This window comes from Acinonyx jubatus, chromosome B2 (assembly GCF_027475565.1).
Source record: "Acinonyx jubatus isolate Ajub_Pintada_27869175 chromosome B2, VMU_Ajub_asm_v1.0, whole genome shotgun sequence".
Lineage (NCBI taxonomy): Eukaryota > Metazoa > Chordata > Mammalia > Carnivora > Felidae > Acinonyx > Acinonyx jubatus.
This window is the reverse complement of record NC_069385.1, coordinates 64,012,952-64,026,834: the sequence shown is the minus strand read 5'-3', so window position 1 is coordinate 64,026,834 and position 13,883 is coordinate 64,012,952. Positions and strand designations below refer to the sequence as shown.

General features: G+C 38.4%; 1 protein-coding gene across 13 annotated transcripts in view; it reads left to right on the top strand.

Annotated features, from left to right (window-relative positions):
* Positions 1-13,883, top strand: part of KLHL32 (kelch like family member 32) — a 241,943-nt gene that overhangs the window by 33,197 nt on the left and 194,863 nt on the right. The window contains exons 2-3 of one of the 13 annotated variants that reach the window (XM_053222449.1): positions 3,641-3,744; positions 7,062-7,124. The exons of 10 other annotated variants lie outside the window; for them this stretch is intronic. The gene's annotated coding sequence lies outside the window, so the exon portion shown is untranslated. Of the gene's footprint in view, positions 1-3,640; positions 3,745-4,006; positions 10,665-13,883 lie in introns of those variants that run through there. 2 more of the 13 variants (XM_053222448.1, XM_053222447.1) reach the window with 2 other exon arrangements.

The window sequence follows — 13,883 nt, the reverse complement described above, 5'->3', positions numbered from 1 at the left end:
ACCCTTGGGAACTGTATTAGTCTGCTAGGGCTGCCTTAACAAAGTCCCACAGACCGGGTGGCCTAAATGGCAGAAATTTATTTTCTCTTGGTTCTGGAGGCTGTAAATTGGAAATACAGATGTTGGCAGGGTTGGTTTCTTCTGAGGCCTGTTTTCTTGGCTTGTAGATGGCCATCTTTTTGCTGTGTCCTCACATACTTGTTTCCTCTGTGCTTGCATGTGTCCTCTTTTGTTTTTTAATGTTTATTTATTTATTTTTGATACAGAGAGAGACAGAGAGAGAGTGGTTACATGTGAGTGGAGAGGTGCAGAGGGAGAGGAAGAGAGAGAATCCCAAGCAGGTTCCGCACTGTCAGTACAGTGCCTCATGTGGGGCTTGAACTCACGAACCACAAGATCATGATCTGAGCCAAAATCAAGAGTCAGACGCTTAACTGACTGAGCCACCCAGGCACCCCCTAAGCTCTTCTTATAAGGACACTAGTGATACTACGTTAGAAGTCACCCATATAACCTCTTTTTACCTTAACTACCTCTCTAAAAGCCTTATCTCTAAACATAGTCTCACTCTAAGGGAATGGAGGTCAGGACTTGGATGTGCAACCTTGGCAGGGACATAGTTGAGCCATAGCAGGGACCTCCTTGAGAGATAGCAGTCAGTGGTGGTTGTAGGTCCTCATGCCCTGCTGGTGGCTTCTGTGGCTCAGGTAAGCTTAGGGCCATTTTTGTTTGTTTCAGAACAACCTCAGATGTGTTATGGCCCCATTTTTGACTTCCAGTGATTGATATACTACCTCGCATAGTAACTTATTCAGTCTTTGGCCATTTTAGATTATTGGAACCTTTCTTCATTTTGAGTTGGAGGTGATGTTGCCTTAGCATTCCAGCCTGGGGACTTTGTACTCACAGCTCTCGGTCTTGATCTCTTCAGCACTTCAGGGTGTGACTGTGTTCTGGAATACATTCCCTTTGTTAGTGTTAATTGTGTTAGTGTTAATGTTATCGTTAAGAGTGTGGCCTTTGGAGCCGGTCTGCTGGTTTGGAAACTTGGTTTCCCTACTTCACAGTTGTGTGGCTTTCAGCAAATTACCTGACCTTTTTATGACTTAGTATCCTGATCCATAAAAAGAAAGAGTAAAGTGCCTAATGAATTAAAGAAGAGCAGGAAGGCACCTCCTATGATGGACACTTGCTAAGTGCTGTCACCTGCATCATTACCATGGCCTCCCTTGAATGTGGCCCTGAGGAACAACTGCATTGCCACACACATGAGGGCCTGTGCAGGTGCGAAGGACCAGCGTTTCCCCTCTTCTCATATCACCTGAGTGTCTATCAGTTTTTCTTCCCCTAGTCTCTTGATGAGTTGTCTTTTATTGGTGGTAATAACAACCAGTGTTTATCAAGTACTTTACAGTTTCAGAGTGCTTTTGCTTTTGGTTTTATTCCCATACTGGCCCTGAGAGGTATAGTTATTATTGTCCCAATTTTCTATCTGAAGCAGCTGTGTCTTGGCATACATTGACTTGCCTAAAATTATTATGTCTGGTAAGCACTGGATGGGGACACAAATGGAAACCTCCTTTTCTTGTTTACCCATGTTTTTAATTATGCCCATTAAAGTATGTGTTTATTGTAGGAACATTAGAAAGTACGGATGACCAAAAGTTTTAAAATCTTGCACATGACAGTAATCATTATTAATATCTGAAATATGTATTTTTACAAAGGCAGTTTTATATAACACAGTATGTATTGATTTATTACTTGGTTTTCTCTTAAAACATGTTAAGTATTTTCTCACGTTAATAAGTATGTATCGGGGCACCTGGGTGGCTCAGTCTGTTTAAGCATCTGACTTTGGCTCAGGTCATGATCTTGCGGTTCATGGGTTCAAGCCCTGCGTTGGGCTCTGTGCTGGAGCCAGCTTCGGATTCTGTGCCTTCCTCTCTCTCTGTCCCTCCCCTGTTCATGCTCTGTCTGTGTCTCTCTCAAGAATAAATAAACATTAAAAAAAATTTTTTTTTAAGTATGTATCTGCCACATCATTTTATTTTATTTTTATTTTTTTAGAGTGAGAAAGCATGAATGGGGGTGAGAGGGGCAGAGGGAGGGAGGAAGGGAGGGAGAGAGAGAGAGACAGACAGAGACAGAGACAGAGACAGAGAGAGAGAGAGAGAGAGAGAGTCTGAAGCAGGCTCCATGCTCATTGGAGCCTGACCCCATGATCCTGGGGTCCTGGGACCTGAATGGAAATCAAGAATCAGGTGCTCAACTGACTGAGCCACCCAGGCACCCTCTACATTATCATTTTAAATTACTGCTTGGTTCTTCATTGAAGGATAGATACTATTCAATTCATTTCCTAACATACAGATTGCTTCCATTTTTTGCTCATATGAACAACACTCCAGTGAACCCCCTTGAGCATATATCTTTGCACACTTACCTAATTATTTCCATAGGATGGGTTTTTAGATGTGGAATTTCTAGATCAAAGGCCTTGCCCATTTTTAAGGCCTTTGATACATATGTACAGATTGGCCCCTGGAATGAGTACCCATTTAAACACTCACCTGTGTGTATAAAAACATCATTTTCCTTGTTCCCATTAGCCATCATCATTCTTTGCCAAGGCAATTGGAAGGAAATGGCATCTTACTGTTGATTTATTTACATTTTTGTTACTAACCAGAGAAAACATTTTTGTTTACTGTTCCTTTATATCTCTACTCTGGTGATTTGCCTGTTTAAGCTCTTGTCCTTTATTTCCTATGAAGCTATTCATCTTTTTCTTATTGATGTGTAAATATTTTATATATTGAAAATATTAATGAATTATCTTCTGTTTCATGCTCTTATGACAACTCTTCATAGTTGTACAAATTCCTAGGTTTATTTTTTTTTTAATCTCATGTGACTCTTGGGTTATACTTCCTCCATTCTGATAATTATTTTTTTAATGAAATACAGGAACATTTCTGGAGTCCTGTGAACCTCATCTTGTCCAATTCTACCTGAGGCTGACTGTGTCATCTAAAATGTTCAATTTTACTCCCAGCCATTCTCTTATCTACACTTTTGTAGAGTGTGCCCTCCATCCAGGATATTTCCATGCAGGAGGTGGGGAAGAAGAGTCAAACTAACGTTGACTCTGTATCAAGCACTATACTAAATGATTTCAAATATGTAAAATGTTAAATAGTACAGAACACCTGGAAGCTTTGCTGCATGTGCTTCCATAGATTTCATGGATATTGGATCTCCTGTCCCAACTATTTGAGATGTGGTTACATGTCTGTCACCATATTGAACACAATGGGTGATTCAGTGTGTTCCATAATTTAAAGACTTTGCTCTCTCCCATTGTCAATATCTATTTATCTGGGATTATTCTGCTGGGCCGGCTTACAATGGGTGTGTATCTTGGCAACCTTAGGTGAGATCCATCTCCAAAAGATATTTAACTCTTACCCCTCTCTCATAGGATTATAACTCCGTTTATCATTATACACATAGTTACGTCTTATGTTGTTAAGAAGAATTTACTGATTTTATTTCTTCTATAATTTCCATATAATCTATACATTTTGATTTTAGATATTTCTGTAAAAGTAGTAATTTTATGATTTTTTTTAATAAGGTTTGGAGGTGGAGCAGCAGAATTAAGAATTCAAGCTTTAGAGTCAAACAGCCTAGGTTTTGATCCCTGACTCTATCAATTCCTCTCCAATCCTGTCACTTTTGGTGAGTTACTTACACCCCAGATTTCTTGTCAGTAAAGTTACAAGAATAATATCATCCACATAAAGTTATTGTGAGGATTAAATGAGGTCATGCATGTAAAGTACTTCTTTGTATAATAGCAGTCAGAGAAAGCTTTTGACTCCTGGACTACCAGGTGAAGTGGTTATTATTTTGAATTATTATTCATTTATTTCTACTTATTATTAGAAAGAGAGAGAGAGCATGTGTTTGTGGGAGGGGCCAAGGGGGGGTTGGAAACAGAGAATCCCAAGCAGGTTCTGTGCTGTCCACATGGAGACTGATGCAGGGCTCGATCTCACAACTGTGAGATCATGATCTGAGCCAAAACCAAGAGTTGGATGCTAAACCGACTGAGCCACCCAGACACCCTTGAATTATTTTTTTTAAGTTTATTTATTTATTTTGAGATGGGGGAGGGGCAGGGAGACAGGGAGAGAGAGAACCCTAAGTAGTTCTGTGCTGACAGCTGACATAGGGCTCAATCTCACAGACTGTGAGATCATAACCTGAGCCAAAATCAAGAGTTGGACACTTAATGGACTGAGCCACCCAGGTGTCTCTATTTCAAATTATTTTTAATTATAAATTATCATACCAGTTGTTTAATAGAAAGGTCTTAAAGTTATGATCTCAGGAATATGTTCTGAATAAGTCTTTTGTATACTAAAAGGATGGTAAGGTTTTGCAAAAATGGGGTAATTTTGTTTGGTTGACCTAAATTTCTATTTAGGTGGTAAACTGTACTTTAATCATACATTGGAGCTTTTCTATTACAGTTAGATCATCTCACTTCTTTTTATTGGAGGGAGAACTTAGTCATCTTTACTCTCTGAAAGGGCACAAGCATCCCTGTTAAATTTCAGAAATGAATATTCCATATAGGAAAGTATGCTAGTGGGGTACCCTTAAATGTTTGCCTTTAGACTAAAGGGATTTCTAATATCATTTATTAGACACCATACAGTGATGTACTGATATGAAAACTGTACTAATTTACTGGTATTAGAAATATGAAATATTTCAATTTATGAAATAAGAATTAAAGATAAATTATCACCATATATAGTACATAAATAAAATAATGATCGGGACTGTTGGCATGTATCCTAATTATTTTATGCTTCAAAGTAACATTTCCTTTTTCATATATATATATATATATATATATATATATATATGTATGTTTTATTTATTTATTTTTGAAAGAGAGAGTGACAGAGAGACAGAGAGAGAGAGATGGACAGAGGATCCGTAGTCAGCTCCACGCTGACAGGAGAGAGCAAGATGTGGGGCTGAAACTCGTAAACTGGGATCATGACCTGAGCCAAAGTCGGATGCTTAACCGACTGAGCCACCTAGGCACCCCTCCTTTTAAGACATATTAACTTGAGGGGGTGCATGTGTATCTCAATTGGTTAAAAGTCTGACTCTTGATTTCAGCTTAGGTTATGATCTCATGGTTCATGGGATTGAGCCCTGGGTCGGGCTCTAAGCTGGTAGTTCGGAGCCTGCTTGAGATTCTCTCTCTGCCCCTTCCCCCTTAAAGTAAATAAATAAACTTAAAAAAAAAAAAGACATATTGATGTAATCTGATGTTTGAAATTAACAAGCCTTTCAGTTTACTGAAGAATCACCTAATGTAACTAGTTTTTGATGGTAAAGACTTACACCTATAATTCACATATTTTTCAATCTCTTGGCTTTGTTCCTATAAATTCTTTGTTCCTGTAGACTCTTGCATTTTACTTCTGCCGGCTTAAGAGTTGGTGATGCTTCCCTTTAATTACTATAAATTTCTCAGATCAAAAATAATTAGTATTTTAAAAAATTGTCAAGTATTTCTAAAGCATAATACTAAAATATTATTAAACAAATATACAATAATAGCAAGAATAAACTGTTTTGGGGTGCCTGGGTGGCTCAATTGGTTAAGTGTCCAACTTTGGCTCAGGTCATGATCTCATGGTTTCTGAGTTCGAGCCCCATGTTGGGTTCTGTGCTGACAGCTCGGAGCCTGGAGCCTGCTTTGGATACTGTCTGTCTGTCTGTCTGTCTCTGTCTCTCTCTCTCTCTGACCCTCCCCTGCTCATGCTCTGTCTCTTTCTCTCAAAAATGAATAAACTTAAAAAAATAAATAAATAAAAAAAGAATAAACTTTTTATTCTTCTTATATATTGGGAGGTTTGGTGCACATCCTAATTACATTTTATTAGTGTAATTAAGGAAGCTTAATATTTAATTATCTTATGTTCATTTTATTAACCTAGATTAGTTCATATAGTATGTCTTTCTTTGCATGTACCCCTAAATGGTATAATTAACATAGCTTAATTTTTCATATCTCATGTTTAATTATATGAACCTAGATTAGTCTATCTGGTCTTTCTTTCTTTTTTTTTAAGTTTATTTATTTTGAGAGAAAGAGAACATAGGTGTGCTCACATGTGAGCATGTGGGGAAGGGGCAGAGAGAGAGGGAGAGAGAGAATTGCAAACAGGCTGCATACCTTCAGTGCAGAGCCTGAAGTGGAGCTCAATCTCACGAACCATAAGATCATGACCTGAGCCGAAATCAAGAGTTGGACATTCAACTGACCAAGCAACCCAGGCATCCTCCTGGTCTTTCTTTTGCATGTAACCTCTAAGATACTTATTTTTTTTCTTTTCTTTCCCCTTTCACACTATTACGGTTTAATAAGTTTTTCTTTCCTTTGTAAATACTATGTTTTCAATGTTTACTTAAAAAAGAAATCTAAGCAGGGGCGCCTGGGTGGCTCAGTTGGTTAAGTGTCTGACTTCAGCTTAGGTCATGATCTCGTGGTCCATGAGTTCAAGCCCCCCCACCGTCAAGCTCTGTGCTGACAGCTCAGAGCCTCGAGGCTGCTTTCGTTCTGTGTTTCCTCTTTCTCTGCCCCTCCCCAACTCTCACTCTCTCTCCTTCTCAAAAATAAATAAACATTAAAAAAATGATGGGGCGCCTGGGTGGCGCAGTCGGTTAAGCGTCCAACTTCAGCCAGGTCACGATCTCGCGGTCCATGAGTTTGAGCCCCGCGTCAGGCTCTGGGCTGATGGCTCGGAGCCTGGAGCCTGTTTCCGATTCTGTGTCTCCCTCTCTCTCTGCCCCTCCCCCGTTCATGCTCTGTCTCGCTCTGTCCCAAAAATAAATAAAAAACGTTGAAAAAAAAAATGAAAAAAAAAATGAAAAAAAATTCTGAGTGAAGCTCTGGCAACCTGGAAACATTTTAATGAAAGTGAAACTATAAAGGTTAAACCTTTTTAATCTTGTGTACCAAGCAGATTTTATTTGAAAAGAAGCTCACCAGTAAAAGAGGGGATTCCACCAACGAACATTTCCTAAGGGTAAGGCCAATGAATAATTTTGATATGTCAAAGAATTGGTGTGGTTTTGAGAAATGTTTCCTGCATTTCCAAGGTGAGTGTAAGCTTCTGCTAGAGATTGCTGCCATATGCATTTTTGGCATTAAATAAATTTTAGTGCCATGTAAGTAAAAAAAAATTTTACTTAGCATGTAAACTACATTAGCAAAAAATGAAGCAAAAGTAAAAATTCACCCACATACCTGTCATCTGAGCAATTCACTATATGATTCACATTTGTATGTATAATAAAGGGAGATGCATTGAGGTTTACTGAGGCCCTATCATTTGTCAGTCTTTGAACTAGGTGTGCCATGCATTATAAAAGCCTTGTGGCAAGGTGGTATTATCTGTGTTTTTAGAAAATGGAAAAATTGAGACTTAAAGAAGGTAAGTGACTAGCCCTTAGTAACATGGCAGCACATGATATGTGAATGTGGGGCTCCATTTTATAAAATACTTATTTTGTGTTCACAGGCTACATTTATTTGGTCTATTTTTAAGTACAAAGACTGAAATTCCTGTTACTAATCTTTTGGGGGAGATGGCATGTTTTGAGAAGTATCACAGCCAATCTTTACACTGATAAATGGAAAGTACTGTATCTGCATTGTGTTTTTATAGTAGTTATGCTGCAGGGGAAAATCCCTTCTTTCTTTCCCAAGTTCATTTAGCTGAACCAAGAAGCTGATCAAAAGATACTTAAAATTTAAACACGTTTTCTTAACTATTTTTATAAATATATTTCATGCCTTTAAATGATATCTAGTGACATCAGTAAATTCTCTCTTTACCAAAATAATGTTTTTTTACACATTTAGTGGTTGACCACTAAGACAGAGGCATAAATAGCATTTGCCTCCTCATATAATGAATTTGTATGGAAAACCATTTAAAACTGAGTCTTCAGGGGGCACTGTATAGCTTAGTAGGTTAAGCTTGGCTCACTCAGGTCACGATCTCACAGTTTGTGAGTTTGAGCCCCACATCAGGCTCTGCCCTGACAGGGTGGATCTTGCTTTGGATCCCCTCTCCCTGGCTATCTGCCCCTCCCTCACTTGCACTCTTCCTCTCTCAGAAATAAATAAACTTTGAAGAAAAAAAACTGAGTCTTTAGGTGCTTGGCCTTTTAAGGAATGTAGAGGAAACAGTATTAAATGCCATAAAAATATGTACATTAGTTATCTAAACCTGTTTTTTGGGGAGTTCTTGGAGTGCATTTTCCCCTAGAAGCAGTAGCTAAAATTTAAATGATAAGTTTTCAGATGAGCTCATAATAAATGAATAGGTATGTCTCCATGTGTTTTTAAAGCAACAAAAGTCCCCTCCTTTTTTTCCCCCAAACAAAATTTTATGTAGGAACTCTATTTGAATTTCTTGGGAATCTTTTAACCTAAGTTGAGTTGGCTTAAATAAACAAGGAATTTATTATGAGGATCTAGGTTGTTTCATGTATGCCCACAGCAGGAGTGCATGGAAGATCCAGAATGTCCTGTTTCCACCTCTTGCCTCTTTTTCTCTGTATGCCTGCTTCTTTTCCCTGCATAATTACTTTCTTGGTTTCCAGTCCACATGGCAGAAAACAGAGCTGAGGCTAAGTTGAGACAGGTAAGGTGCAAAATTTGAGAAATCACTGGAAAACTCAGTGATTAAGGTAAATAATATGTATATTTTAAATTTTGTATAGCATTTTATTCAGTTCCACTGATCCCTTCTTTAATCACTTTACCTGATAAATCATCTGTTCAGCTTCAGCTTTTGTTAAGCAGATAAAAATGTTAAAGTCTATAAAATCAGCATGCATCTTACTTTCACTTATTTAAATGAGATTTATACAGATTAGAAGATTATTTAATTGTGGTCTCAGTAAGACCTTTAATACTTTTCAACTTTCAATCAAATACAATCTATCATACAGAGAACCCCTAAAGGTTCATATATTAACTTGTATTTTTTAAGTTTTTATTTAAATTATGGTTAATTAACATATAGTGTAATATTAGTTTCAGGTCTACAATTTAATGATTTAACACTTACATACAACACCTTGTGCTTACCACAAGTGCCCTCCTTAATCCCCATCACCTATTTAATTCATCCCCCTTCCCACCTCCCCTGTGGTAACCATTGATTTGTTCTCTATAGTTAAGAGTCTGTTTCTTGTTTTGCCTCTCTCTCTCTCTCTCTCTCTCTCTCTCTCTCTCTCTCTCTCTTTCCCCATGCTGGTTTGTTTTGTTTCTTAAATAATACATATGAATGAAATCATATGGTATTTGTCTTTCTCTGACTGATTTATTTCACTTAGCCTAATACTCCCTACCTCCATCCACATGATTGCAAATGGCAAGATTTCATTCTTTTTATGGCTGAGTAATATTCCTTTGTATACATATACCACATCTTCTCAAAATAAATAATATTTTAATATAACATTTCAAGTTGATGATAAGCAAAACATCAAAATTTTAAGTAGAGATAGGATTAGCATAAAAATAGCCACCAACATCATTTCCTGTATTGTTTTCTATTTGTAAGTAAGCAGTCCAATTGATCTGGAGACTGGTGATTCCAATTCTAAATCCCAGGGAAGGGGTCTGGTTGGCTTAGCTTGCTATTAGGTCCAGACTCGTAGACCAGTCAGTTAAGGCCTGGTGGTGGGAGGTGCTTGGTTGCCAGCAGAACCTTGTGGGAGGCTGGGCAGGGACAGGTATGCACTCTACAAAAATACCAAGTTCATACATGTGAGGAGACTGATTGGAGTTGAGTGAGATGGGGAACTTGACACTCAGTCTGTCTCTCTCTACTTAAGATTTCTCCTTAGACACCACTATTGAACTTATCAACCACTGAAGGGGAGAGTAGAACCCACTTGAACAGAGAATTCAATGTCAGCCAACCAATGCGTTAGTGCTAGCCATGTATAAGACCCAGGGGCCAAGTACTTGGCATGGTTGTTCAGGATGATATCTGATGAAGGCAAGTAGATGTGATCCCTCAGACAGGAAACCAGAGGGGTTTTGATGTTAGGGAGAGGTTGATTGTGTGAACTAGTGATTACTCTTATAGGGTGAGCCAAAGAGTTGGAAGTTCCCTTTTGTTCCTTTGGGGACTCTAGCACCTTTCCAATAACCTTCAAACCACAGCCAGAGCAATCTTTTTAAAATGCAAATTTCATCATTCAAGTCTCTCACTTTAAAACCTTCTGTGGACTCCCACTGATTTTAGGACAGAGACCAATATTCTCATATTCTCTCTCTCTCTCTCTCTCTCTCTCTCTCTCTCTTTTTAAGTAATCTCTGTGGCCAATGTGGGGCTCAAACTCATGACCCCAGGATCAAGAGTTGCATGCTCCCCCTACTGAGCCAGCCAGGAGCCCTGAGACCAGTATTCTTAATACTGCTTGTGTGGTCTGCACTCTGGCCTCTAACAGGCCCTGCTTCTTTCTGCTTTTAGGACCTTTGCACAGGCTGTTGACTCTGCCCAGGGCACCTCCCAACCACCCTTCTTCCCACCCCTCCCCAGGTAATAATTATCTTTGAGAGATCAACTTGGATGTTCCATCCTCAGGGAAGTCCCTTACCTGATTACACAGGATGAGCCAAGTTCTCTGCTGTGTTAATAATCCATCATAAGTAACAATAAAACAACAACAATAATAATAACAGCTAACTGTCATGGGACAGATAGTTTCTGAGACTTGTTTAATCCTCACAACAACACAATGAGGTAGGTGTTACTATTTTTACATGAGGAAACTACTTAGAGCCCATGCCATGTATCACAATTAAGGTTAAAGAATGAATTAAACAGGCCCTGGCAGTGGCCAGGATGGGGCTGAAGGGCAGCCTTTTGTTTAAAAAGGAAGGGCTAGGAGTTGGTCTTGAGGCTATGTTTGTGAAGCAGAGCTCGCTGTGGCCTGGGGGCAGTGTGCTTACTTAGGATGTCTTTGAGAAGAGATCAGTGATGATTATGAAGGCTAAAACACTCTCAAGCCACTCTTGCTGTCCACCATGTCCACTGTTAGCCCTATGAGAGGAAAAACTCCTACATTAGCTGTTGTATCCTAGGAACTCAGCTCTTGGTCTTACATAAACTAGTTCCTCAGTAAGTATTTATTTTATGAATCATTCAAAAAAATCTCCAAAACTTTGGAGGTGTTTTTGAGCAAGCTGCATTTGAATTCTATCCTAAAGATACAGCATTGATAGTGGGACTTGTTCCCCAGGGATTTAATTTGATCTTGGGCTAAATAGTGGATGCCCAGGACTTCAGGGGACACATGTGTGGACCTTGCTTAGGGAACAGGTGAGCCGAGGGACCAGATCTCAGACCTCAGGAGTGCTGGTCTCTAAAGTGAGGCAAGGCTGAGAGGAGCATTCTGCCCCAAGTAGAAGTAGACAGGTCAGAGTCTCATGCTCTTTACACAGGTGGTTACAAAGACTAGTTTGTGGAAGGGGATGTTTTACCTTTATAGTTTGGGGATCATGCATGTGGGAGATGAGGCTGGGATGAGTACATTCTAGAACTCATAGAATAATCTGGTTCTGTGGTGCCAGTGGGCTCAGAAAGCTGCAGATGGTCACTACTGAAAGAGACCCTGAATGTGATTACTCTCAATTCACAGAAAAAGAGCTACCTCACATGCTTCCTGTGCCAAATAGCACTACCCTCAGGGCTTATGTGATTGTATACCTAACGGGGTGTGAGCAGCTCTGAGAGCTAGATGCCTGGAGAGCAACTCTAGCCTTTCTTCCTGTAGTTTTGCTCCTGGGACCCTGCCAGGGTGGTCCAGCCATGAATCTATTTCTAGATTCTGAAGAAGGGAAAGGCAGGAGACTGGCCTGGTTCTCTTTGGCCTTGTGGGAAGAAGTGAGCACCTTCACTTAGGAAGAAATCCATATCCCTCCCTGCTACAGGAAAAATACAAGGAAGTGGGAGGAGGAAGGTCTGGCTGAGTGAAGTAGACACTTCATTTAAGGGAAACTTAAAATATGAAGTATACCTAATAAAATGTGAAAACAAATGTTACTTATACAAAACCAAGATTATAACCAAGGATACAAATTATATAAAAGTATATATAGTAAAGAGTAAATAAAATATAGTAAAAATAGTAAATAATAGATAACAATAAACCTTTTCAAAGGCGATCCTTTGACTCATTTTAATTCACCTTTAAAAAGGTGTCCATTTCACTAAACTTTGTAGAGTATAGCATGTTCTAATTAGATAATTTCTGAGGAGAGCCAATTTAGTGAGTTGGTCTCCAAATAGCAAGGGACTTTATCTTATGATTTTTAATAGTGTTTGGAATCTGAAAAATATCGAGTTAAATGTGTCCTTTAATTTTGGATTCTTTTAACTTTTAGGAATCTTGTTCTCCATGTGTCTAATTATTGGGAGCATTTACAAGACTGTCAGAAAGATAAGGTTCCCCCCCCCCTTCTCTGTGATAATAAATGTTCTTTTGCCATTGTAAAGCTGAAGTGTCCGTCTCTGTTAGTGTTTGCATTAGCCTGTAAGAGCCTGAAGTTTATAACCTAGATTCTGGAGAGAAACTAACAGTGATAGGTTGCTAGGAAAATCTCTCAGCTAATTAAACAATGTGCTTTGAATTATTCTGAGCCTCCATCCTGCTCAGTAATCCTGGATCAGTTGAAAATGAGACTCATTTTTAGGTTTGTCAAAACATAAATTAGAAATAAATGAAAGTCTAGACATCCTATTTTCAATAATTAAAGAAAACCAGAAATAAAAAAATATAATTGTATGAAAATGTTCAAAACAATTTGATGTTCAGGAACAATGGAATACTTAAAGAAATTATGATATATCCAAATACTGTATTTTAGTTAGGTTAGAAATCATAGCTCCCTCTTTTATACAAATCAGCAGAAATAGGTACAGTTTAATATTTTTACCCTGTTACCACTTTTCAAAATAAAAATGGGACAGAAGGGAGCCTGTTTAAGATTATCCAGATTGGAATTAATTTTGTGACTTGAATATATTAGAAAATGGGAGTTAGATCCTCTAATGAGGACCAGGCCCCAGACTATTCAAATAATTTACTTTTCTGTTTGGAGTTATATGAGTGATTGAGAAGAAAGTCTGAGAGGAGGTTCACGATGTGGTGGGGGCAGGGGGGGTGATTAAATGAGTATATAGCCAAGGAGCTGTTTTAAGCCTGACAACTTCATTCTATTTTATATTTCCAGTTGTGCTAATCCTAAATCTGCTGTAAGAATCTGTTTTCCATTTCCTACTAATTTTCACCCTCTCTAGATGTTATTTTTTGAGCAGTTTTCAGAAATCTGCTCCTTGATAGAAAATTATCTTTCTGTAGATACTTAGCCAAGACATACTTGGTTTTAACTTAATTTCACTAATATTCATGTTTGGAAGAAAAGTAAAATTGCTATAAAGGACAAGTCAACTAGTATTTGTGGTGTAGACCTTTGTAGCTTTATTTTATTAAATCTTAATTTTTCCCTTTGGCCATCTGATGTTTTAATTTTTACTGTAACCTTTAATTTAGCTATTGTTGGTTCTTAAACACATTTTCCTGCTTAGTCTCTGAAATTCCAGTGAGGGGGAAAAAAACAACGTAAAAAACATGCCAGACCATTTCTTATTAAAGAGCATTCAGTCAAAAAGTTGAATCTGGACTATAAAACTCCCCTAGGTGCCTCCATGGGGTTCTAAAGCATTCGCATCATGAAGGCCCAGAATGTGCTTTTT